The 25,495-nt window shown below is 44.1% G+C and overlaps 1 long non-coding RNA gene across 1 annotated transcript in view; it reads right to left on the bottom strand.

The window, feature by feature from the left end:
• Positions 1–20,202: 20,202 nt before the first annotated feature.
• The window catches only part of LOC143345637 (uncharacterized), a 109,309-nt gene continuing 104,016 nt past the window's right edge, over positions 20,203–25,495 (bottom strand). The window contains exon 4 of the long non-coding RNA XR_013080287.1: positions 20,203–20,240. This is a non-coding gene — a long non-coding RNA (uncharacterized LOC143345637). The remainder of the gene's footprint in view (positions 20,241–25,495) is intronic.

Genomic DNA, 25,495 nt, shown 5'->3' with positions numbered 1-25,495 from the left:
GAGCAATCGCGGGCCAGGAAGAAGCCGAAGTTCGGAAGCGTTGACAAGAACCGCGGCTACGACGCTCGGTGACTTTCCTGGATTTAACTTGGATATTCATTATGGGAATCATCGGTTCTATGTTTCACGAATGTGGTCTTTCGTGAGTGGCTCTGATGGGGATCCCCCAGGTGGAAGGGACAGGAGTGTTCAAATTACGAATCACGTATGGAGGTTTAGATCTTCGTGCAAATTCATATTTTTATTGAAATGGGAGCTTTATAGAAGGTTGTCTCAACCCCTAAATATAATAATTCCTACCTTACTTTCAATGTTTCTCATATTTATTATATATTAAGTGCATTCTGCAGATTTTCGAGAATTAAAATTACTTATAAGTTTCGTTTTTTTTTTTTTATTTTAGATGGATAAGATTTTAGAAACTGTGAAAAATCTAATGGTCCTTTTACTTTGCTTCTGACAGATAATCTATGCATTTGGGACTGTAGACTCGAAAAACATCCCTTAGGAGGTTAATTTAAAACAGTATCGCTTATTGACACACTGGTGGACGGGGTATTTTCAACCCCTCGACGTCAGAACTCTGCGCTGACCCGCGAACCTTGGCCAGCGTCCGACGTCAGCACTGCGTCCTGACCTAACGTATCTTCCTTACATTTTCGCGTTCATGAATGAACCCCTATCGCTAGAAGGTCGTGTACCAGATATCTATTTTCCCTAGCGTCGTTTCTTTTTCTTTTTTTTTCGAAAATAATCTTCGTACCGTAAGGGAATGCGAAACGACCCGGTGCCTATATACAAAGTATTCCACGAAACTGGGGCGAGCCTTTTTCGAGCGAAGACACGAAAAAATTAATATGCAATATGCGTTTGTGCTCCTTTTCAAAACCGTAGGATCGCGCGAGAGAAGACACCCTTGGTAAGTTTCTTTAAAACTCGATGAATGAGTACACCGGAATATCTTCCTAACTTTTCGTAGACCCGATCAAGTTCGGTCTAAATTTTGTAAGAAGTGTATATATATAAATACGTCGATTCCTCGGGCCGAAACGACGTCCACGTTTTATTTTGCAGGAAATTCGACGCGTTTATCGCGAAGGAAGCGTCGTCGGTGTGGTCGTATCGCGTCAAGCTGGCCGTGGCTGTTTGACGTCGGGCGAGACAACAGAGGGCACGGGGGCGCGTCGCGTGGCAGAGCAATGAATTTCCGGCTTAAGGCGCTCGAACGACAGAGGGTGAATAGGGGCGGCCGAGAGAAGGGTAAACGGGCGGACAAGATAGAGTGCGACTCGTCTAAGCCGGAATGCAACGGTGGATGGCCCTCCGGTGCGCGTCGAGCCCGCCGAAGCGGAACAAAGCGCGATCCCGATGAGCTGACTCGGCAATTCCTCGCTCGAGTCTAGCCCCCCCTCCCCTCTCCCCACCCGAAACTAGCTCGCTAATATTACCCCGTGCATTCGGCGCACCGAGGCATCCGGGACTTTGCAGGCGCGGATGGCCACTTGACCCGCTCTAGCCAGCCCGGCTCAGGCACCGTTATTGATTCCAAAAAAAAAAGACAAACGCCCGAACGCAAAAGTGTAAAAGAAAAAGAAAACGCGGACGAAACAACGACCCGGGAAGAAAACCGAGACCGAGAAAATGGGGGCCAGCGGAGGAACGCGACACGGAAGGGTAGAATAAATAGATTCTAACAAGGATAGGGGGTGAGGCCCCCAACTTGTCCTTCGATCTTAATCTCTTGAGGGATTGTTTTTTTATATCGCAAGAATGTTGCGTAAAAATTTCAAAGTGAAACTCTCAGTCGTTCTTGAGAAAATGAAAATGAGAAGACTAAATTATTTAAGTCTTCGAGTCTTCATAAATAGGTAAAATTACATTAAAAACATCATCGGGAAGTGCTTCGTGTCCCAAATCCTTATTTCTTACCACAACATCATGAAACTTTGGCACTTAATTTTTGAAAAAATCGATTTTCCGACTGCCTGGCCCCCTTAACGATCTATCGTCAACCACTGGTTTCTCTATCGATGTGTTTCGTAGCTTGGTTTTGTTATATTACGTCGGAATTGGGATTAAACGCTCGAAAAAGGGGAGAACGAGAATGGCGGAGAGGGAAAGAGAGGGGGAGAATAAAAACACCGGTTCGAGGGAGAAAGACAGGGGAATCAAGATGGACGTGTTATTGTTTCAAAGCTCCGGGGACAGAAGACGGGGGTGGAAATAAAAATATAGAGGGTAAAATTGTGCGAATACGGGTCGAAAGCGGCGGGAAAGGAAAACGTAGGAACGACGCGGCGCGAATATTCCCGGCGTCCCGGAATAGTTTTCGCCTGTGTAAATATTAATAAAACGCAACGGGCGTATCTCGATTATATCGATCCTATGAATTTTCGTAATGCAACGCCGTTCCACCGGCCGCCTCTCCGCGCTCGATACCGATTTGCCCTTTAAAATAAGTTGCCCGCCGCCGCGGCACGGCGCTTTGAAGGAAATCGTTTCCGTTCACCTCTATCGCGACACATTCAATTTACCTCGTGGGTACTTTTATTTCCAATAAGCGCGCGGACCCGTACTTCCCCTTTGGATGACTCGTGGGTCGAGCGGATCAAAGGTTTTCCCCGTTCGTGGACAGAGAACGGTGAAACCAACCAGAGAAGAAGTTTGCTCGGTTATTGTGTCCACATACCGACTACCCAGTATTTGTACGATGGAAAGACACCCCTAACGAACCGCGGACGAGTCGCGAAATCGCGTTCAAACCTTAGATCAGACCCTCGCAACAGGTGTCACGACGAAATTTTCGACGTGCTACGAATTTGCAATTAATTAACAGAGTCTGATAATATTTTTTGTAATTTTGGGAGATACCCTACAGAATGCGCTGTTTGCGTATTTATTAACTAGCGTATATTCAGTTGCATCGTGTGTTAGTAGGAGTCCAGATAAAAAATTAAAAGTGTTCCGTTTGACAATAGTCGCTCGGTTAGTTGGTCGAAAAGAGGTGATGGAAGCGTCCGGGAGAAAAAGTTACAGGAACTCGGGGGACACTGGTATAATGGAATTTCTTACGCGTAACGAAATGGAACCAGACGACCCCCCTGGATTAGAGAGATAGCCAGAACACACTTTAGTCGAAGAACAAAGTATATTTAGAGTTATTTCGGTTCTCGGTCAGGTTAGACAAAAAAATTCTACTCGTTGGGTCTCCGGAAAAGTTTGTTGAATATTCGTAATGATAGTATTAAGTTCCTACCGACTATTTCACATTTTTTTATCGCGTTGATAACGACGATAGTGAAAAATAAACACGCACGTATTCGAAACGAATACAACGTTCGAAAAAAGGATCCAATATCGAAAGTAATTGAAGCCATATCATCGATTCGTTATCAATATATGACCCGGGAACTAAAAATAGGTAAATATCGGTGCGATTCAATATTCTCTCCGAAGGCACATTTTCACGTGACACCCAACCGCGAATTCAAATGCCGTGACATTCAATGTCACGACGCGTGTCACTGTAAAAAATTTAAACGTTGTCGCAACATTCCCAATCACAGATATCGGCGTCGATTCTTTTTTCCATTTTCCTTCGCTAACGTTAAGAGTCGCCGAAATCGCTCCTGTCAACGCCACGTTTTCCATGGACAAACATCGAGCACCCGGAATTTCGTTTTATCAAGATGCGTTTTACAGATTTTAAAATCCCACGTTTCTATGCACTTTCGAAGACGCGCATTGTTACGAGAGGAATCCATTCTAAAGAACCGTGGCGCTTTCAAAGAAAAAGCGAGACTCGAGGTTAATTTTTAAAACATATCCTTTACTCTTGCCTGGTTCGAGTGGCCCAGAGTCAAAGACGCCCAGATGCGGTGGATCGTTTGCCTCCGCGTAAAGGCTGTGTTTGGAGTGTGTCGCAAAGTGCCTCGGCGAAATACTCAAAGACTTTCGAAACGGCACGAAACGACGACCGTAAAATCTCTCGATGGAACGAGAAAACGGGGGAAAGAAAGGATCGAGGCGGGGAAGAGGGTCGTCTGGTCCGATAACAGAGGTAGTGGAAGACGATAAACGGTGGACTAACGAAATGGAGAAGCCAGGGGGTGGGTGGTGGTGGTGGTGGGGGTTAAGCAACTTGACCCGATTCGTAAAATGTTTCACCTGGACGGGATCGTCCCTACTCCGGTGGTCCGCACCCTCTTGACGTCACAGATGCACTCGGTGACGTCACGCCGCAACGTCACTGCACCGGCGGTCGCCCCGGGTCGGGTCAGGGGTCGTTGCCAGGAACGTAGCGTGCACCGAGGCATCGATGACGCGCAAGTCACTTCCGTTGCACGCGCAAGGTATTAGCCGTGTGCAATTAATTACCAGTTCAGCATCGGGACGTGTCGATACCTCGATTACGTTTCGGATACATATACGGTGACGGACAATTCTATCCCCCCGACAAACAGTTTCGACCGATGCCGGATCTGCTGCAACGCCACGCGAACTTAAACGTTACTGTTCGATACCAAATATTTTATATATTACGTTTAACCCTTCAGTGGACTCTCGATCTCGACTGAATTCTTTTACTTAATGTTCATTTTTACCAAACTGATAGATGGAAATCAACTTTTCTTCAAAGCATTTAAAAAATAATGAACTATTATTAGTTTAAACTTGCGGAACAGCCCCAATGATCCACTTGAGGGTTGAATATCAGAGACAATGAAACATCGTGAAAAGGAACCGAGAAAGTAAATGAGCGACAAGTAATCCAGCCGAGGTGTTAATTCGAAATAAAAATCGCAGTCGATCGAATCTCCCCGATTCGCGTAGCGAAATATTTTTAATTAATAAATATGCGCGGAACGTTAACCGCGCGTTAGAACGAAGGCGGGAGTAAAAAAAGTTGCTCAAATTATCCGGCGCGATCATCAGCACGCGGTATAATAATATGCGGCCCGTCCCACGCGAACTTTCCTTAACGAGTTTATACGCTCTTCGCAATCAATAGAGCCAACATTTGCGCTGGCAGCGTGTGCCGGCATTTACATCCGGCACTGCTCGAAACTACCGCCCGCCGCCATCGCCCAGCTATTTCGTCCGACGGCTCTTCCCGCGCCTGAATCCCGAACAATCCGAGTTGAACGACACTTCTGGTCCACTCTGCTCCTAGTTTCAGCCGCGAATATTACCTCTATGATAGCTCGATTTACTTTTTTTCTACCTCCCCCCTCCCATCATCCTACTTTGAGACATTCTATATCTCGAACGATATTTCTATTTGTTTCGATGGAGAGTGTAAGGCCTTCTGAGCAACCGATACTTTGTGAAATGGTGGATTTCGACACCCCTTTCGACGAAATATAACATTAGACCTACCACAGCCGGTCAAATGACCGTTTTGTAAATTTCGTTTAGAATTTATAATATAGAATGTTATTTTAGCACCATTTAACTTCACAACTATTCGTATAGTTCAATATACACTTCTATTTTTACTGTTTGTTTTCTGAGAAAAATATGTAGTGTCTTGCCTACCATAACCGGTTAAATGATTTATATTTTTTTGTAAAAAAAACCGGGCGAAATTCTATATCAAATTCTAGTTAGATTCCGATGTGAATATACAGCAAAGATGAAAGGAGAGAATCTTTAGTTTAAAACAGTCTAAAAACGAGTATTAAAAACAGTTAAATTTTACACGCCTGCAGTTCCGAAACTACTACCGTTTTGTCCATAATTCAACCACTGTTAGAAGCGGAAACACCTCCCCTTTAAAATGGTTTTTGGTTTTAGGCGATCCGACTTTCCGTTTTCGAGATATCGTCGTGTAAAGGAAAGTGTAATTTTTAAAGTTCCGCTGTGCCTCGCTGCCCGCCTCACGAAGGCCTACTGACGCGTATTAAAAATACATAAACTTTAGACGTGTGCAGTTCCGAAACTACTAGTGATTTATTAATAATTGAGCCACTGTTGGAAGCGGCAAGACCTCCCCTTTAAAATGGTTTTTGGTTTTAGACGATCCGACTTTCCGTTTTGGAGATATCGTCGTGTAAAGGAAAGTGTAATTTTTAAAATTCCGCTGTGCCTCGCTGCCCGCCTCACGAAGGCCTACTAACGCGTATTAAAAATACATAAACTTTGGATGCGTGCAGTTCCGAAACTACTAATAATTTATTAATAATTAAGGCTTCGTCGGCAGCGGCAAACCTTCCCCTTTAAAATGGTTTTTGGTTTTTGTCGATCCGACTTCCCGTTTTCGAGATATCGCAATTTATGTAAAAGGTAATTTTTCTTAATTCGACTATCTCTGTCTCCGTCTAGCGCGTCCGACCTCTCGCTCGCTCGTGCGTCGCGCTGACCTACCCCACGGACGTGACTGTCGTGACCTAGTTTCGCGTAGTGTTTCCAAGAATTTACTACGCGCTACTATTTACGCGCGCGTGGACAATGAACTGGCGCGACCGCGCAACAATGAAACGTAAACAAACTTCGGACCCTTCTATCTCCATAACTAGCCATTGCATCGACGCGAAATTAAAACTGTCATATCTCCGGAACTAATTGAGCTATCGACTCTCACAAACGCTCATTTTAAAGGGCATTTCACCCCCTATCCGATGACTATATCACCTACTATATTTTATCTTGTCTTCTATATTTATTTTGCAATTTACTTTGACGCTACATACTAAAACAAGTATCTGCAACTCCTATCGATCATACGACTAGTGTGCGATAAAACTGAATTATAAATTGTTTATTTAATTGAAAATGAATCTAATGAATCTATTTCGCCCAAACGTTCTTCTTCGAGTCGAAGGACACTTCTGGCCTACTCGATTCTAAATTTTAATGCAACCCCTACGACTGCTCGATTCCTTTCGTTCCTTCTTCCTCGACCCTCGACGCTCTCGAACAGAACGGAACACGGATTTGGCGTGGGCCACGTTCGTGTTCGTGTTCGTGTTCGTGTTCGTGTTCGTGTTCGGGTTCGGGTTCGGGTTCGGGTTCGGGTTTCGACTAGCGGCCACCACTTTACGAGTGGCCTCGTTATCGAAATGCGATAATTTGTTTAGCCGACCGCGAAATCCCTCTTCCTGTCCCTCGAGCAGCACCCTCGATCCTCCCTCGTCCCACCGCCGCGCAACCCCTGTCAGCCCCTCGTGGCAGCGTGTTATCGTGCGCCTGACAGCCACTGACACTTTGCCATCATTACGATGTAAATGAACGCGGAGTGTCAATACTGGCCGGCCTCGGTCGACCTGTTCATTATTTTCCGTGGTCAGGAATTGTCCATCGTCCCGGAGCCGGCGCGCCGGTCAGAAATATCGTTCAATTTATTCGTTGAATATCGAGCATACCCCAATCGACCTCCAATGGGCTCCTTTGCAACCGCGATTTTCGTTTCAGTCTCGTCCACAGCCTTCGCGCTCAGCGAGTGTCCTTGGAAACGCAATCGTTATCCAACAAACCTGATACAAACACTTATTAATATTAAAACACTTGGATACAAACATTTCAAATTTATTTTATACGTGTCCAATAAAAAAATATTTAGAATAAAAGTGATCCCTCATATCCATTGTGATAAATTGCAACAGTAAAAACGTACAAATTTTTATTTGACAGTAAATTGAAGTCACTCGTGAGTATTTCGATTCCACGTACACTCCCACCTGTAGTTGCTGTTCCGGCGGAGATACGAGTTTCCTCTCGCAACTCCGAAACGAAACATCGTTTACAATGTGTCTTCCATAACTGGCTCTTACAATATCGTAAGCGTTGCGTGAACGTTGCGAGAGATGTTCGAGTCTATCCAGGACTCTGCTAGAGAAGAGATTTCGTTGCTTATTCAACGTGCACGTATTCCTGTATCCGCGAATCGAAGGGCAAAGCTGGCTCGAGACTATTTTCGCGAGATTTTATGCACGCTAGGAGCATTTCCGACAGGCTCGCCGGACACCTAGGGATCAATGGGATAATCGATAGCCGACGTTTACGTAGATGGGGGTTGTCACCGGTATCGCAGACGCGCATTCAATTTTTCCCTCGATAAAACGGAAAGGACGCGAACCGCGGATAAAGGGTCGACACACTCGTACGCGTCTTTTTATAAACAACGATCGATCCCTCGGTAAACAACGCCAGTTTTCAACGTGCCGTGGAAAGGAGGAGCGTCGAGTGCTCGCGATCGAATTTCTTCGTTGGCGAATTTTCGGGAAATTTTCACTTGAATCACTTTCCGAGAACTCAAACAATAACTTGGAAAACTCGAACCGGTATTTTTCTAATTTTTTAGAGGACTTGAACGATTCTTACATTTAGGATTTCATGCGCAAAAATAGATAGACTCTAATTTGAACCCTCTACTTCGAGTGATTAAATTTCATACGATACGAGATTGCTTGACAAATATTAAATATCCGTTTGAGACGTGAAATCAGTAGTATTAACTCGATAACCTATTATACACAAATTAAAAACAAATGTACTGTATGCAAAGGGAATTGCTTACCGAAGGGAGAAAGAGAGAGAGAGAGAGAGAGTAAGCTTAATAAACTTGCGAATATAATATAGATACTTTCGAATAAAAGCGTACGAAATTTAATTATCGAAACTGAGGGTACACTTTGTATGCTTCAGCTGTTATTATGACGCGAGCCTTTCTGTAAAAATAAATATACTGTGCAAATTTAATGTTCACGATTGCAATTCAAATATGTATATATTTTTTTAACTTCAACAATAAACCGGTAAATGTACGTAACAAAATAAATTAAAAGCATAAATTGAAGTTTCTTTGTTTTTGAGACAAATGACGTTGAAAATTTAGTCGCCTGAGATGGATCGTGCCTGACCATTATCTGTTGTTTCTACTTGTTTTGAATATCATTTGTTTCAACAGAATTTAATTAAACAAAAGACGTCAGGATCGACGAGAAATAAAACTAAGAGCATCGATGCAAGTAGAAATAGTCGGTAATGGACAGATACGTTAAACCAGGTCGCATCGAATTGCACTCCGCGAATATTAAAAATTATTTTTCCCAAAGACAAAGAGTCGTATGAAAAATTTTATTCCATATTTTCGATTTATCTTTTCACAATGAATGACCATATTGTCGTTTGTGCCAGCAGAGACCGAGCACCCCAATGTATATTTTGCATAAATTCAATATAACTCTAAATTTAAACATATTATTCTAGACGGCGGGGGACAAATATTACTTTATTTCACTACGCTCCTGATAAATGTTATTTTATTTACTGGCGACCAACATTCATACTTCTATTTTTTAACCATATATTTACTTAAGTTTCACAAGATTTAACTTAACATATTTATTATAAATTCGTGGCAATCATTTGGTTAATACTTTCAGCTTATTATTCGCAGTATATTTCCCCAAATAAAAATATTAAGGGCACGCAGGCCAAGCAGAGAATATATTTTGCTCCAGAAAAAAGGTATCGTATCGTTTTATTCGACTCGACAACGACGAAAATCGTGCCCGGGCTGCATTAGCGCGACACTTTGTCGACCATAAGCGAGAATCAGGTGCGATGGCGGATAGTAATGTGCTAACGAGGAGCGTCGCGAAAGGGGGATCGAAAATCCTGAAATCCCAATGGGGTCATCGCGTTTGTTATTTAACAACGACAGAGGAGGATATCGTCGCGATGGAGGCTCGTCGTGGCGAGCTCGAAAAGTAAAACGTAGGCTGTACAACGTGCAACGGCTCCGTTAACGCAGCTGCACGTGACAGGGGGACGCTTTCAGATATTATCCGACACTATGTAAACCGATAACATATTCGCGACGCGGGACAGAGAAGTATTGTTTACCGTCATCGAAGGTGTCGTTCGCAACCAAACCACGCGAACGCGTATATTTTCGCGCGACAAAGTTATCCGCTCGTCGACACCGCGAAAACAAGTTTACTTTTTTAAAAACATCTCTTGCAAACCTTACGATTTTATTTCGCTGAATTTTTTACGCGAGTTTTCAATCGTTTTCTTTTACTTTAGCTTCTCCATTGTCTTACGTTTCTTCTTTTGTTGGAAATAGATAATCGACCCTTAAAAATGTGTCTTAAATGCACACTCTCGTTGAGTTATAGAGTATATAGAGTGTTTGACTCAAACTTTGTGTATAATCTATGGGCATATTCTGGAAGCATTAAGGTCAGTTTCTAACAATCTGGACACACTGGAAGCAACAATAAAGCTTCGATCCAAGTATTTCGAGAATCGCTCAGAAAATCATAGTTAATTTCAGGCGAGTGGTAGGAACATTGGTGTTAACGAGCCTTATCGCGTGAGGCACGTGGCAATTTCGCATGCACCTTTATCTCGCGGCGTCGTGCGATAACTATCGCCTTGTCCCCGGTTAACGCGTTCAGTTTCCGGGTGTACGTGTTTTTCCTGAGAAACGCGCGATATCGAGGACCCATTATACGTACCAGGCGGATTGTCAGAGAGCACGAAACCGTCGTCGGTGAGAACGGGGCTTCAGAATGGAATCGCGACTATCGATAGTCGATGGATACGCCGTTTTCTCGCGGCACGGACGATTTCGCGAATGGTAAACGGCCAAGCTAATCTTCACGAGCGATTTGCACGTGAACCGTTTATCGAAAGGCGTAGCTAGGCCGCGATTCATCGCGTTTAACGCGAACATCCGTTAAGAATAGGCCAGGGATGGCTCGATTCTCACGGCAGGTTACGACTCGATTCGCTAATAACGCCCCCGCTGAATCGGTTACACACGATCCAAGAAACCTACTTTCATCTTTAATTCCTCGTTTCACTCTACATACCACCACAAGACACAAAAAAAGAATATAGAGAAATTATCATTTTCCATACATTCCTGTTTGATATTCAAGATCCATTTACACCGTTCCATTGTCCAATATTTCACTGTATGTTACCAGTTCTTCGATGCCAATGCAAAGGGAAACACAGTCGACGGAATGGTAAACTATCGTGGAACAATTCATTTGGACAAACGACCGCTTGAGTCGATCGACGTACGAAGCATTTATGTTACAATAGCTCCGCTGGAATTCCAAAGCACCGTTTACACGCTGTTCCTTAAACTACTTTAAAATCGCGATCAAATTCATACGATGCAAAGCCTAATACGATCCCCGGTTGCCTTTAAAGCTCGTTAACGATTTTATCCTTGAATATTTAGCGCGCTTAGCAGCGCCGAGAGCTCCGTCGAAGCTACGCCCCCGCGATTATCTTAAAACAATATTCCCGAAGTTCCCTGTCCGACGCGACGGCTCGAAAAGGGCAGCGTAAAAATAATACGAAAGCGTCCTGGCAGTCGGTTTATCCCGCGGCACGTTAACTTTTTAATAGAACAATTTGTCGCGACCGCGTCGGAAAATGCTGGCGCATAAAGTTCGTTATTTCGTTAGGGGGGGGGTTCGGGTCGTTCACGTGCAGGCCCACGTGGCGCATGCAAATGTTATCGTCGCGTCGATCCGACGTCGAGCATCAATTCTGCGAGTGCGTGCAGGTGACGCGACGATTTCCACCCCCGACTACCCTCTGGACTCGTAAGTATTCCTACGGTGAAACGCAGGAACACGGATGGCACCCGAGAGCATCCGGTCTCTGACCGTGGGCCAGATTTTTCGAGGGTCCCGCGCGATTTACTGCCCCTTAATAAAAGACCAAAGCTCTACCTTTGCACCCGGAAGTCCCGCGAACTTATGGCGACCATTTATACATTCCACAGCCACTCGTGATTCGCTCTAAATGAAACGTAACTTGTTTTTCTTGTGTATTTCCCCCGTTTGTTTTTTACCAAATCTCTGCTTCTATTTAGACAGTAATTTTATGGTAATTCTACTTACTCGATAGTTTCGTTTCTTATGAATTTTCTTTCTTTATTTAGTTACGTCAAATGTTGTTTATTACACTATGTTCATAAGTAAGTAAATTTTCTTCATGACTTAGTATGTTTTTACTGGCGATGTTCTTGTGTCGTATACTTTTATCGTTGCAAATACTTTACTGTATTTTTACATTTTACTAAAGATCATTACTTCGGTCGAGAACCAATGGTGTTTCCAACGAGCCACGATCGTCGACAAGTTGTCTCTTTAATTTACTCGAATACAAAAAACCCCTGAATATTTCAATGGAAACAATGGGTTTATATTATTCGTGGGAGACTGGCATTTTGTTCATTTAGCGTGAGTAACGCGTTCTTCGGGCCAAAATGACGATAAAACCGGCGGTTTTTAATACCGTGAAAGTTCAGCAACAACGTTGTCAGCATTTTTGAAATACATTTCGGCCATCTGTGTCGCGAGCTATCGACCGTGGCGTTTCCGCGTTACGGCCGAAAAATCGGCAAACGTCGCTTCGAAAGAACGACAATCGGGCTCGGTTTTGTTCGGAGCGTACACTTTCGGTACACTACGGTTCGCGATGCTCGCGGCGCGTTTTCGGGTAAAACGACCGTATCGCCCGAGCGACGCGGAACGCGATAAACACGTCCGTTCCGATCGTTTCGGCCCGGCTGCCGTGCCGTATATTTTACTCTCCCGTTGCAAGAGGCTGTTAAAGCGGAGGAATTAAGAGAAACAGCCATTAAACTGCGAGAATGGCCCCCGGGATTCGACGGGATCGCGCGACGTCGGTTCGACGAGCGTCGTGTTTCAACGTCGACGCCCAACGACAGAAATGCATAAAAACAATAGTCCACTCGGGGCCTTATCGGATCCACAGGGATGACAAAAAGATAAAAATAGCTCTTGCATCACGATTTACTTTCAAGGAAAGCTAACGTATTATTCAGTTTCCTAATCTGCTCCCAAATATGGTAGGGTCGCTTATATTTTAAAAATGACTGTTACTAGTCGAAAGAGCATAAAGTAACTGACCCTACCTAATATTGTAAATCATTATTTTCGATCGAGACAAAATTTTAAGAGGAATAAAGACCGAGATAAATTCGTAACTGAAAAAGTAGAGACGCTCGAGTCTTCGTACCCCTGAAAAATAATTGTTGCAATCAAATATCGTGATTCTGGAATATGGAATATGGAAGGTTCGAAGAGGCCCTGTCGATTCTCTGTGGCGTTTGAATATGAGACCCAGAAGGAAGCGGAATTTTTTAGTATTCCGGAGCTGCAGTTTCCTCAAGGCTGGTTTAATTATTCGGTCAACCCGCAAAAGACCAGAGAGATCTAGTTTACATGGAAAATTGAACGCGACGCTGCGTCCAGAGCAAACGCATTTGTCTGCAGCTCGCGTACGACTCGCGTGCGTGCACAGAATTGCACGTACGATAGTGGACGCTCGCGATAACGTATTACACAGAAATCCAGTATCAGACTCGATCTCGAGAAAATTCCCTCAAACCTTCCGCAACAATACCAGCTACGAGCAAACGTCGCTTCGCGACGAGAACTGTCTTCCAAATTCACTGGAAAGTGACAGAATACATATTCCCCTGCATCTCGTGATCATCAAACGGAATTTGACACTTTTAAAACGCGCAGGAATTATTTCACATCTATTTTTGTCGAAAATATGGACAATAATTTTCTTTGCAAAGTTCTTATTTGTAGTTTGCTATTCTTCGATAATTCTTGTGAATGTTAATAAAACTGAAAAATAAAATGTACTTTATTTTAATGATCATTGACTGTGTTACACATGAGAAATCGAGTACAAGTCGTATAAAAAATGAAACTTTTTCGAATTAAAGACACACTGAAAATATGCTTGCAACATTGTATCGAAGGGCTCTACTACCGACAACTCTGTAACGTGTAATTATCATTTTGCGAGAATATAAATTTTAGAACGTTTGGGGAAAAAGCTTTTCGATCTGCACTCGCCTGTTTAAGGTTTAAAGGATGACGATGATGATAATAGCGACGTATAAATTCGAACGGACCGTTTTAATTATATACCTGTGGCACACGCGACAGTCGAGCTTTCATCATTACTGGCGTCGATAGATTTTAATTAACCATCGTCGTTCCGCGTTGATAAATAAATCACTCGACAAGAACAGGCACGAAATACTATCGCGATAACGCGATTTGCAAAATGTATCGTGCGCGAGCCTTGTTGTTTTTGTTCTCGTTATCGTCAACCAGGTCGTCCCCGCGAGCGATGCTCATTTCAACCCCCACTCGCAATCATTTCCACCGTTATCGTTGTTAAATCCTAACGAGTCGCGAGTCCCTTTCCAAGAGAAAATTGCGAATCAAATCTACCCGACTCTCTTCGAAACTTTCGAAATTTTCGCAAAATATTCTTACGCTCGTTTCAAGTGTCAAGAATTACGAAGAATCCTCCCGAGAAGTAACAACGATGCTCTAATTAGCCCGTGTCGTATTAATTAGTTAAAAATGTTCAACTTTTGCGCTGAATTTGCGCGATATTTTTATTTAAAGAAAATTTTACGCGATGATGGGCGCGTTAATAGCGGTTTGATGTACTTTTGATACATCGTTCAGAATTTTGATATTTCCGCAAAATTTAATTATATCCCGAATATTTGCATCGACATCGTGGAAAGTGTAATTAAATTTTGCGGACATATTAACAATCTTAACGACGTATAACGGGTATGTTAAACCACTGTTAACCGGGTCCACCATGTCGAATTTTCCATATTTAGAAACGTCCTAGTAATCCTAACGTTATTAGAATTTTAGTAAAAGGATACCACTAGATTATTATTTTCATTAATTGATACAACAGTCTGCTGCATTCGCTAGCTTTATAATACGATGCAGTAGCGTTTTAAAATAAATATCGATTGGGAAATATTTATCGGATAATACACGTTTCTAACGAGATTTCGCGCACTCCGATTTTTACGTCGCTCTTTTCACACGGACAGGCAACGCCAAATATGGAAATTAATCCACGACAGAACGCAAACGAATGAACGCGGCCGCGTGACATTAATGTATACTATGTATACTGAAACAGCAATCTCGCGATCCTGTCATAATATTCATTTAAAAATCATTCCTACTTCGCGCGACACGAAATCACGGACCGACAGCGAAACGGAACTTTTTCCCAAAATTCCGACGGGTTAAATCCGAATTCTAGCTCCGATAATTCTGTCCGAAAATCTTTGAAAACGGCGATTAAATATCGTTTGGCCGGCGTTCCCTCCCCCGAAACGTAATTCCTAGGAAAACGAAAACAAAAACGCGAGAAGAGCGCAGAGAGAGGCCGGATGGCTCGTTGTACGGGGCTTTTAAAATTCAGGAAAATCGTCCATTTTTTTCTGTTTCCACGGGCTTTCCCGGTGCTCGACATCGGTTCGTTTGACAGACATCGACCATTACTTTTGACACGCCCTATACGTGCACGGCATGTCCTCGTTTCTACCCCACTGTGCCACCCCCCACGGTGATACCGGTCCGCAGGGAGGGACAGAGGGAAAACCCGCGGGACGTGATTTATTCGTGCTTTCAGGGATCCTTTAAAAGGGGGACCCTCCGCTTCTCCCCCGCGAAAATGTATCAAGCTCGTTTCCATCGTCATTTCTTTTTTTCCCTAATATTTTTCTAGCGGCGAGATTCATTAACCATTTCGTTTCCACCGTGGCCGCGCGATTACTGTGTTTCAAATTACGAGGGAACGTATTTCTTTATTATCAGTCCAATCCCACCCTCCTTTGTGACCCGACAATAATTTTACCGGAGACGAAAAATGCTATTCGCGTTGCAAAATTAATATTTTTCACCGCTTCTGGTTGCATTTGATTAGCCTCGTTTCTGTATCGAAGAATTTTAATTTATATTTTTCACTGCACCAGGGTCGTTCTTGGATAAAATTATCTAGCGTTAAGGTATACCCGACTGAGCGATTTTTCCAAATTTCGCAACAGAGGCGTTCCAGCACGTGATTCCTTGCAGGATCGATCCTTCTTTCCGGCCATCCGTACCGGGAATCACGAGACACCCGCGTACCTAACGATGGAAATAGGATTTGCGATCAGGAATAATGGATTTACCGAGAGTCAAGCGACGACGAACGAATACGCGACGCGTACAGGGGACAAAGTCCGTCGTTCGATGTTCGAGAGAGTTGCATGGCAAATAATTGTGCGCTTACGTACAAAGGAGGGAATTATCGGATTATAACGACATTTAAATTGAAGCTTCGTGCCTGGTGAAACGCGCAACGAAGGATAATCCGCGTGACGTCAATGGACGCGGCGCGCGCGCGGGTCAAAGCGAAAGCGCGCGGAAAAAATAAAAAAAATATTCGGCGAAAATTCTCCCGGGTAAAGGTTGGAAAAGTGTACATGGGAGGGGGGCCCGTTGTTAAGCGAACTCTTCACAATGGGATCGCCGTGGTGCTCCTTTTTCCCTCGTACCGCCTCTGAATAACTCGCGTCGAGAAAACGCGCGCCGGGCCGGGGGATCGAGTAATTAAAAATGTAAATGAGCGTAATTACTCGACGAAAAATGTAGCTAATAGCGGCGTCTAGCCGCGAGTTTGGTGCGAAACCGGCGAAATTCGAGGGCCCCCGTGGAACCAGTCGAACAATAGCTTTCATTAAACCGACAGAGTATCGTCCGCCGCGGAGTTCGCGGAAACTTTACGGCGCAGCCGTTGCTCTTAATAAAACTCCGTTGCAAGATTGTATATCTTCCAGCCGCGGAACGAAATTGAAGCCAGCCCGTCCGGAGCATTAACACGTTCGAAGGAAACTTGCTAGGAATTCTCCGCGGGGCCCGTTGCTCTTGGGATCCGCCCCCGCGAGGATCATAATAGAAGACCGCCCCGAAATTCCACGGAATTAAGCCCGCGAAGCGAGGCAACGCGACCGTTTCGAACCTTATCGTTCGAACTGGTACACCGACGGTATGAAATTCGAGAGAAACCGATTCCGGGGGCCGCAACTCCGGGCTTCGACGTAACCGAAACCATCGCCGTAACACCATAAATATCGATCACGAGCGGATACGATACGGTTCGGAGCGCAGTTTCGCGCCGACTTCTTGTTCCAGCCATTAGAAGATCCGTGGATCCGCGGATAAAATGGTGCACGGTATGCAAAAGTGATCAAAACGCGAACAAAATATTAAATTGATCGTTCATTTGTACGAGAATTGGTACATTAGAATTTTAAAATCGCTGGTTACGGATCTATACATAGATATTTTTAAATATATACTAATAGCATAACAATGAAATATGTTGATACTAACGGTAATACTTGAACTATTAACTAATGATATAGCAACTCGTATGAACAATATTCGTTACTTTGAAAAATGTCCACCTCGAAACGTAGAAATGTTTATCCAAGAATTTTTCACCTCGTAAAAAATTTATTTGAAATCTTTCCCCGTGTCCCCGATAGTTTTCCAAGACGGCATTAGAAGGGCGAAAGTTTCGAGGGTAGTTTCGTCTCTCGAACTTGCGTCACCGCCGCTGAAAGGAATATGTATCTTTTATATTTGGTCGTTCCGCGGACCTGCAAAGTTTTATCAAAATTGGGGGAAACCAAGTGACTTTTATGGATGTTTCTTGTTAGAGCAAAAATTACTGCATTTCGTTCCGGATCCGTTGAATTTTTTCGCGAGTCTCTCTGAGAATTTACTTCTGCATCGAAATTTACGATTAATAAGAACGAATTCGCTTTCGTTAATTTTTATTTCGAGAACCTGGTATTGCATTAAACGAGGTTGTTCACAGCTATTTGATACACATAAAATAAAGTATTCCAACGCGTGCTTTATCGCGGAAGGCGTGTAGCGTGTAACGCAGTTTTGCGTAATTATTGTATTGTATTTCCCTGGAATTTCCCGAATTCCTATTCCCCGGCCAGTTTCGAAAATTATCAAGTATTTTTAGAGATTAAATTAAACAGCGTTCACGCGAGATACGCGTTACTCGTCGAATACGAATATCGTATAGAAAGCATCGTCGGTAAAAGTGCTTTGCATAGGGAACGACGACTGGGGATTTCAGGAGGTTTTTGAAAAGTACAGCTCATTAAGGTTAAATGATTTCAAACAAGCTGAGAAAGAAACAATAGCGACAGCCCCTAGGACCGAGCGAATGTAGTCGACGCTTAATGGGGTTTTCTAGCTCAGAATTCTGAAAGACGCTTTTTCACGGATGTTTTTCCCAAACACTGTTGATAACACTACCTTTTTCAAACTTTGCACATTTATTTGAACGTATTTTTTCCTGAGAAATATCACTCTATTAAAGGAATTCCATTTAACCCTTAAGTGGACTCACAATCTCAATTATTTTACTTAATGTTGATTTTTACCAAATTGTTAAACCAAAATAAGCGAATAGCTAGATAAATAGCGTCAGAGTCGCGATATTAAAAAATTAGTATTAATTCGCGTTCGATAGCCCGTAAGTTTTCAACGGCATTTTCCATTCGCGGGACACAATAGCGAATCATGGCGAGCATGTTCGTATGTTTACCGATCAACTTGCCCGTCATAATGCATGCCACAGTCGAACGCATTAACGGCGCCATTGACGCGAAATGCCCGCCAATTATTCTCCTCTGTTATGACGCTTATTTAAGCCGTATTCAGGCCGCGATACACCGAATAACGCATTACACGCCAACGGCGGAAGAATCGCGATTTTGAGGATCGATTCCGGTATTAAATTAAAGAATCCATTGTTCGTCGGATAATTGACGCGCCCCGGCGCCCGCGACGCAACAATCGCCCTCCCTAGCGCGAAAATCGACGCGACAGCATTACCGATTCCCAACGCGCTACCGGAAATTGTTGCTGACTAAACAATGCATGCCCTCGTTTGTTCCAATCTGTCTTTTATTCGTCGATACTCCCCCCTCAGGTGTGGCTTCTACTTTCCTGGAAACTGAAAAACTACCCTCTTTGTAACTACTGCCCAACGAGGCGGGGTGGAAAAAATATTATCAAAATGTTTGTACGCTAATTTCCAATTATCTAAAAACAATGGTGCTGGAGGGCACCTATAACCTGTTCAAATCTGTTCAAAGTCAATACCAAGATTTAATCAAACTTTCAGTTAACTATTATAAGAAAATTATTTGTTTCTTTATGATTTAAATGATTTAGAAAATAGCTCAAATGTTTGATACTAGGGAACTCCCCCCATCCTTTTCGTTTTTGTGCGAAAGAGGACCGATATTGTCGCGACGAATCTTTTTGAGGGCTTTGACGAATGGATTTCTGGATGTCTTTTCGCGCCGCCAGTCGCGTAGATGTAGCTCGGGCGCGACACTGAAGAATGACGTTTCTCAAAGAGCGATAAACATGCGAGGAAAGTAAGTGAAACGCAAACTGTCCGACACAACGACTCACCTTTCGCATCAGTTAACCCATCGCCCTCTCCACGTTCCCGACGCTCGTTCGCCATTTGTTATTTCCCGTGAAAACCCGTGTTCGAACGCACTCAATTTTTTCGCGAGTCATTAGGGGTCGTAAAAGAACTACCGTCGTTCTAGCACGACGATCGACGGTCGAATCGCGAGGACGGGTCGCTTCTGACCCAAGCTACGAAGCTCGAACCAGCAACAATATAGTGCAAATGAAATTTCTTTCGTGTCAAGAAATGTATATTAGCGTATATGACTTAATCGAGGAACGTCGACACGAAAAGGAGATTATTAAATAATATAGTTTATATAATTACGTTTAAAGTATCCAAATCATTGAATCTGACCACACGCCTATAACCATTCCTGACATTCTTACAATAAATTTTTCTTCAGCCTCGGATGTACGATTTAATTGGAAAATAAGACGAAAAACAAACTCCGACTTATTTCTTCCAGAGCGTTATTTAGTTTGAGATATTGCAGCAAGGAATTTGCATAATTTCCAAAAGCTAAAAATTGAAACGCTCGGTAGTAGTGCATTCGCAGAAAGATAAATGGCGCGTCGAGGACGCTAACGGATAAATACGGGGAATGAAAATTAATTGGGGAAAAAATTGTCGCCGTAGAGGCGACGAAGATGGTCAATTATCGCTAATGCGTCTATATCGTTGGAAAGATTACAACGGAGCCCGGATGGCACGGCGGAAACGACCGAAAGGGTACTTAAGTATGCACGACCTCGGTCGCCGGCACGAACACCGTAATTTAGGAGCAACTTTCGGCCAAAGCTTAACTTCGCCGTGCTTTTTTCTCCGCGCGGAAACGTTGAATAAACTCACCTCGGCCCCGAAACTTCTACCGGCTCCCTCCTCGCAACTTGCTTCTGCAACAAAGTAGTAACGATCCAATTAGCGCATCGTGCGCGTTACATTTTTCCGCGAAATGCTCAACAAAGGCGCTTTTAACGCTGAAAAAAAAAACAGGGGGTAAAAAGGAAAAACGAGTCGACGTTGGAAATTTCACGATCGCCGCGAGAACGCCTTTCAGGCGTTCGTGTTTGCGAGGCAAGGTACCCGCGGTGGCGTGTTCCGCGAATCGACCTTGGATTTCGGGGCACGATAGCTGTGTATTTTCTTAAGATAGAATCGATAATAGCAGAGGGGAAGGGATCGAAGGCGAAGAAAGGGCCAGAAATCGCTGCCTACGGTTACCGGTCGACCTTTCCGACGGTCTTCGGGATTCGAGTCCAGCAATTGCCGCGGCAATTACCGCGAATTACGGCGATAATTACCGTCATTATGCGGTGCAGTAATTTCGGTAATTACTGCAGTAAATCGTAAGCTCCGATTGCAAGCTCTCCCCCATCGGTAGTCCGGGGGTAGATAACTTTTAAGACACGTGAGTAACAGGCTGACACGGGAATCGCCTGGAATCCTGTTGCCTCTGTTTACTGCAAACCGATAGTCGTCCAAAAGAGAACTATCTCCCTCGCTCTCGCCATTTTGCTTCTTTCACGAGTGCGCGCAAACGACGGCTTACTGCAAATTACCGGCGAAATTTATACGAATGCTACTGTAATCCTAGGCAAACTGAGCTACGAGCCACGTTAATTAGCAACGAGGACGATCTACGAACCTATCAACGTTATTCACAATTGTCTCCGAGAACCGTGGCTATTTCAAAAGTAACTGCATCTTAATGCAAATATCAAAGCAACGGTTCACAATAAAAATAAAAATATGCGAATGTTCAAAAATCTAGCGTTAATAAGGCTCGCAAAATTTGTTCCTCGCGTTTCGGTAAAACTCTTTTTTCTTCCCGTCTGTTTTAATTATTCCAAAGGGGGGGAAAAGTCGGATAACGCAACAGCGTCTCGGGGTCGGCGAACGCGTAACGCGGATTCTGATCGGTCGTTTTACGATTCCGATTTCGATCGGATTCCGGAACGACGAGCGTTGCTCGGTGCTCGCGGAGAACGGTGGAATGGAAATGCGATTACAGCTTCCGGTTCGACGGCGATGGTCCGCCGGTAGCATCGATTCGCTCCGCGTTCCTTTGATCGCGACGGTGGAAATCGTTGGCTACGAAGTTTCCCGCGACTCGTCGATCCGATTCTAAAATTCGGCCGTTGCCGCGCTCGCTTCCGGGGAGTCCAAAATAGCTGAGAGCGTTAAGTTGCCTCGAGACGCACGGTTTCCGGCTGCTTTTAGTTCCCCGTCGTCGTCGTTTAAGTCGCACCTGTGCCTGATTAAATAACTCAAACGGCACCAACGATCGAAACGGGTTAATCGTAACCGTCCAGGTCCTCGCGAAATCTACCAGCGTTAAATTTCCACAGTAATTGACCGGTCTTACCTCCAATTCCGACCGTAGAAAAATTACCGCGGACCTTATTGGATTAAACTCGACGTCATTAACGTTTTACATATTACAGTCTCCTTATAATGCGTTTTTCGTACAAGAACATAATAATAAAATATAGAATGGCGACTATATGACGACGTACAAGTGCAACGATAAAACGTATATCGTCTCTATGACGACAAACGAGTGCAAAGGGGTAATACCTGTCGGTGTGGGTTCGTTTGGCGGTGATAAGGTTCGCAAAAAACCGCGAGTAGAAAGATAATGAAAAAATGCAGTGTCCGAACTGCGGGTTCCGGGCGGCGTTTCCGGTTCACCGACGATCGAAAGAGCGTCGCAATTTTCAGAGATGGGAACGACGCGCGTATCCGAGGGAGGGGAGGAAATACGACTGAGCTGAGACGATGGTCCCGGGGTCGAATCGAACCGCGAAAACATCCAGCGGTGATATTCGGCCGTCCAGGGGGGAGGGGGCGAGGCGGACATGGATAACGAGCAGCGGACGATAATAAACGAACGGGGGCGTGTATCGTCGACCGATGCGCGTCTAAATGAACGAACGGGGGTAGGAAGGCGGACGGGAATTAAAGTGGAAACTAGAGATCGCGTTGCCGCGCCCGTTCATCTAGGAACAACGGGACGGAAATGAAAAGCAAGCGGAGGCATCGAGAGAGCGCAAAGTGGAGCAGCCGTATCAATGATTCGGAAACGATCGATGAAATGACAGTTTTCAGAGCGTCCCAAGCAGCTGCTCTCCCACACACACAAGCGTACGAATCTACACATACTGATTGCGCACGGTGCGACTCGCGTCCGTCAACCTGACAAACGTCACGGTCGATGCAAATGGCCCGGGCTACGCCTGGCTCAACCCCCGAATTTCCCTCCCTCTGAAACGACTAAGCCGCCTAATTCGCGATAAACTCCACTATTTTTTAACCCCACGATCGTAGGGTGGCCTGTCACGGACGATTAAACGAAATGTTTTCCAAATCAAATCCACTTTACTGATAGAGGAACTCTGATAGTTACTTTTGAAAATCCTGTAAAGTAAAACAGATTTTATATAATTCCTATTACTCGAAGAGTTCTGTGTATGGTGAGCGAAATCAAGTAATTAAAAATTTTAAACATTTAGCGTACTCGTCTCAGCTGTCCCCAAACATTTTAAACGGACCACTGGTGACAGAAAAATTCCATCGTCGAAACGAATAATTAGTATTTGATAGCGATTTCGAGTGGTTAATTCGAGAGCTACCGACGACTGGATCGACTGTCGTTCGACGGAAAGTCGATGATGTGTTCTCGGCGTAACGAAGCGGGAAAATCGACCCTCTGCATCTTCCGGGAACGGCGCGTCATAAAAGTTTCATAGCCTTTCGTAGTTTCGATGTTTTGCCAGTCGGCTCGCGCTCGCGATTCGCTGGATGCCGTAGCTGAACGCAGGGGCACGCTGGGTGAAGGAAACGTGTCGTGGGTAAAAATATCGGCGCGGGACTCTGGCCCATTACGGCCAACTCCGAAAGAGCGACGCCGTAATTTGAATATCCCTTCCAGTCTCCTTACGTATGCAGTCGCCGCGCCAGATTTCCCCCCTCGGATGTGCAGCCGCCAATTTTCAAAGTTTCGCCCGGTTACGTGTGGCGATACTTTGCGACGGATCAGCGCGAAACACCCTAATAGGCCGAGTATTTCCTCTCTAAGGACCAGAAAGTTCGCGCCGTTTTGTCTTCGTTAGGATAATACGTGTCGCAAATTGGACGACCGAACGAGAGATTCCTTATAGTCTTATCACTGAAACGCCACTCTCATAGACTTCGTAGTCTGGGTTAAATATCTCCACAAACAAGTTTTGTTTCATTCAGATTTATCAATACACGAGTAGAGTCAAATTGGCCTAATATGGAAAACTTAAATAATATGAATTTATAGGTATGCTCTTTGAACTGGTAACAGTCAAATTTAATTACCTCATACTGGTCCTAATATGGAATTTTGTTGTTTTTTTTTTTGAAAGAGAATCATAATGTGAAACAGTTTTGTCCGGCTAGTACCCCTAATCGCGACACTGTGCACCGGTAATATTCGTCGTGGGACAATTTTTTGTCGAAACCACCGCGTGTCGGAGGAAATTTCTTTGCCCAAAAAATGGTACAACGGGGCGCGTTCGAACGACCACGGAATACAAATAAATCTTTGAAAACCGTTGGGGGGCTTCCATTGTGGCAACGGGGATTGACTTTACCGCTGCGTGAGCACGATTCGTAAGTGGATCTCCGAAAATATTTTGAAAGCTTTTCCGGCTACAAAGGACCGTCCCCAATATTTCAAGCTGCCCATTGTACGGTAACGCCGTGAACTTAAATGGATCTATCGGGTTGTTTGCCCTCGTGCGCGACGATGTTGGACGGTATTACTAGGGTTGTATACCATAATTACTTGCACTTTCTCCGCCGAATCGAAACGAAATATTCAATACAAAAAGTATATAACATCTTTACCCTTCTGGAATAAATAAAAAGTTTCTAGAACAGAAGAGGCACTGCTCGCGGAAGATTAAAACAAATAAAAATCAATTCCCACGCGACAAAAACGAGCGCTATTTTCTTTGCTTTCCTTTCGAACTTTTCTAAACGGATTTCCATCGATCCAAAGGTACAGAATACAGCTGTGTTGATTTTGAGGAAGTCCGTACGAGTTGAAAATTAAAATGGAAGGGTGAATCTTTTCAATTTGGTCACTGATATCGCATCGTGTCCCAAACGATGCAAACGAAGGGATCGTTACCAACAATGGGACCGAGAAATAATGGTCGGTAAGAGCTATCGTTGGAAATTAATTCGAACGGTCGCGTTTTCGGGGCGCCGCTGGAGGGTTAATTCCGGCCGAGCCGCGAGCTGCGTCGTGACGATAAATCAGGCCCTTGTATAATAATGAAATTCAATGCGCTCGCTACGGTGTCAGGCAAGTTTTATCAAAAGCGTCTATTTATCTTTCTTACGAAACAGTTTGAGAACAGTTCGCTCATAAACGGCACCGGCCGGAAAGATCCTCGTCTCGGACCGCTTCGTTGCGCTCGCTCGCGACCGGGAACTGGGTCGCGGAGATTGATGGTTTTTCTTTTATCCCGGAGAAATCTCCAAAAATACCGGAGGGGGTGGGTTCATAAATTTCGTAAACACGTCCAGGTGAAATTCATCGTTCCGTACGCGCGTGACGGGGAATTTTAATTCGCGATCGCCGCGTCTCAACATCGACGACTGCGTCCTCGAGGACCGCTATGGCGATGGTTTATTATTTTATATTTATAGCTCGTTTGATACAGGTTCATACCAAACGATCAAATTTGAATCAAGTCAAATTGTAGATTCATCCCCCTATTGAAATAGTAAAAGGTTCCCTCGAATAGGAACGATTCGGTTTGAAAACAAGTGGAAGCTGACTCTGTTCTCAAGGACCACTTTGATAATGGTTTATTATTTTATATTTATAGTTCGTTTGATGCGGATTGATACCAAATAATCAAATTTGAATCGTAAAAGACCTTGTTTATTATGTTAGTGAATAGTTCGAAAGAAATAAAATTCCCCAAGGGTTGACTCTGGAACTCGTTTGGTTACTCGCACGTTTAACGATAAAAGTACGTTTCTGAAAATTATCGATCCATTTCCCTATTGAAATAATGAAAGGTTCTCTGGAAGAGGGACGGTGCAGTTCGAAGACAAGTGGAGGCTGACCCGGGAGTCCATAGTTTTGATTTGCAAGACCCTCTCG

This window comes from Colletes latitarsis, chromosome 9 (genome assembly GCF_051014445.1).
Source record: "Colletes latitarsis isolate SP2378_abdomen chromosome 9, iyColLati1, whole genome shotgun sequence".
Classification (NCBI taxonomy): Eukaryota; Metazoa; Arthropoda; class Insecta; order Hymenoptera; family Colletidae; genus Colletes; species Colletes latitarsis.
This window is presented reverse-complemented; position numbering and strand designations above follow the sequence as displayed.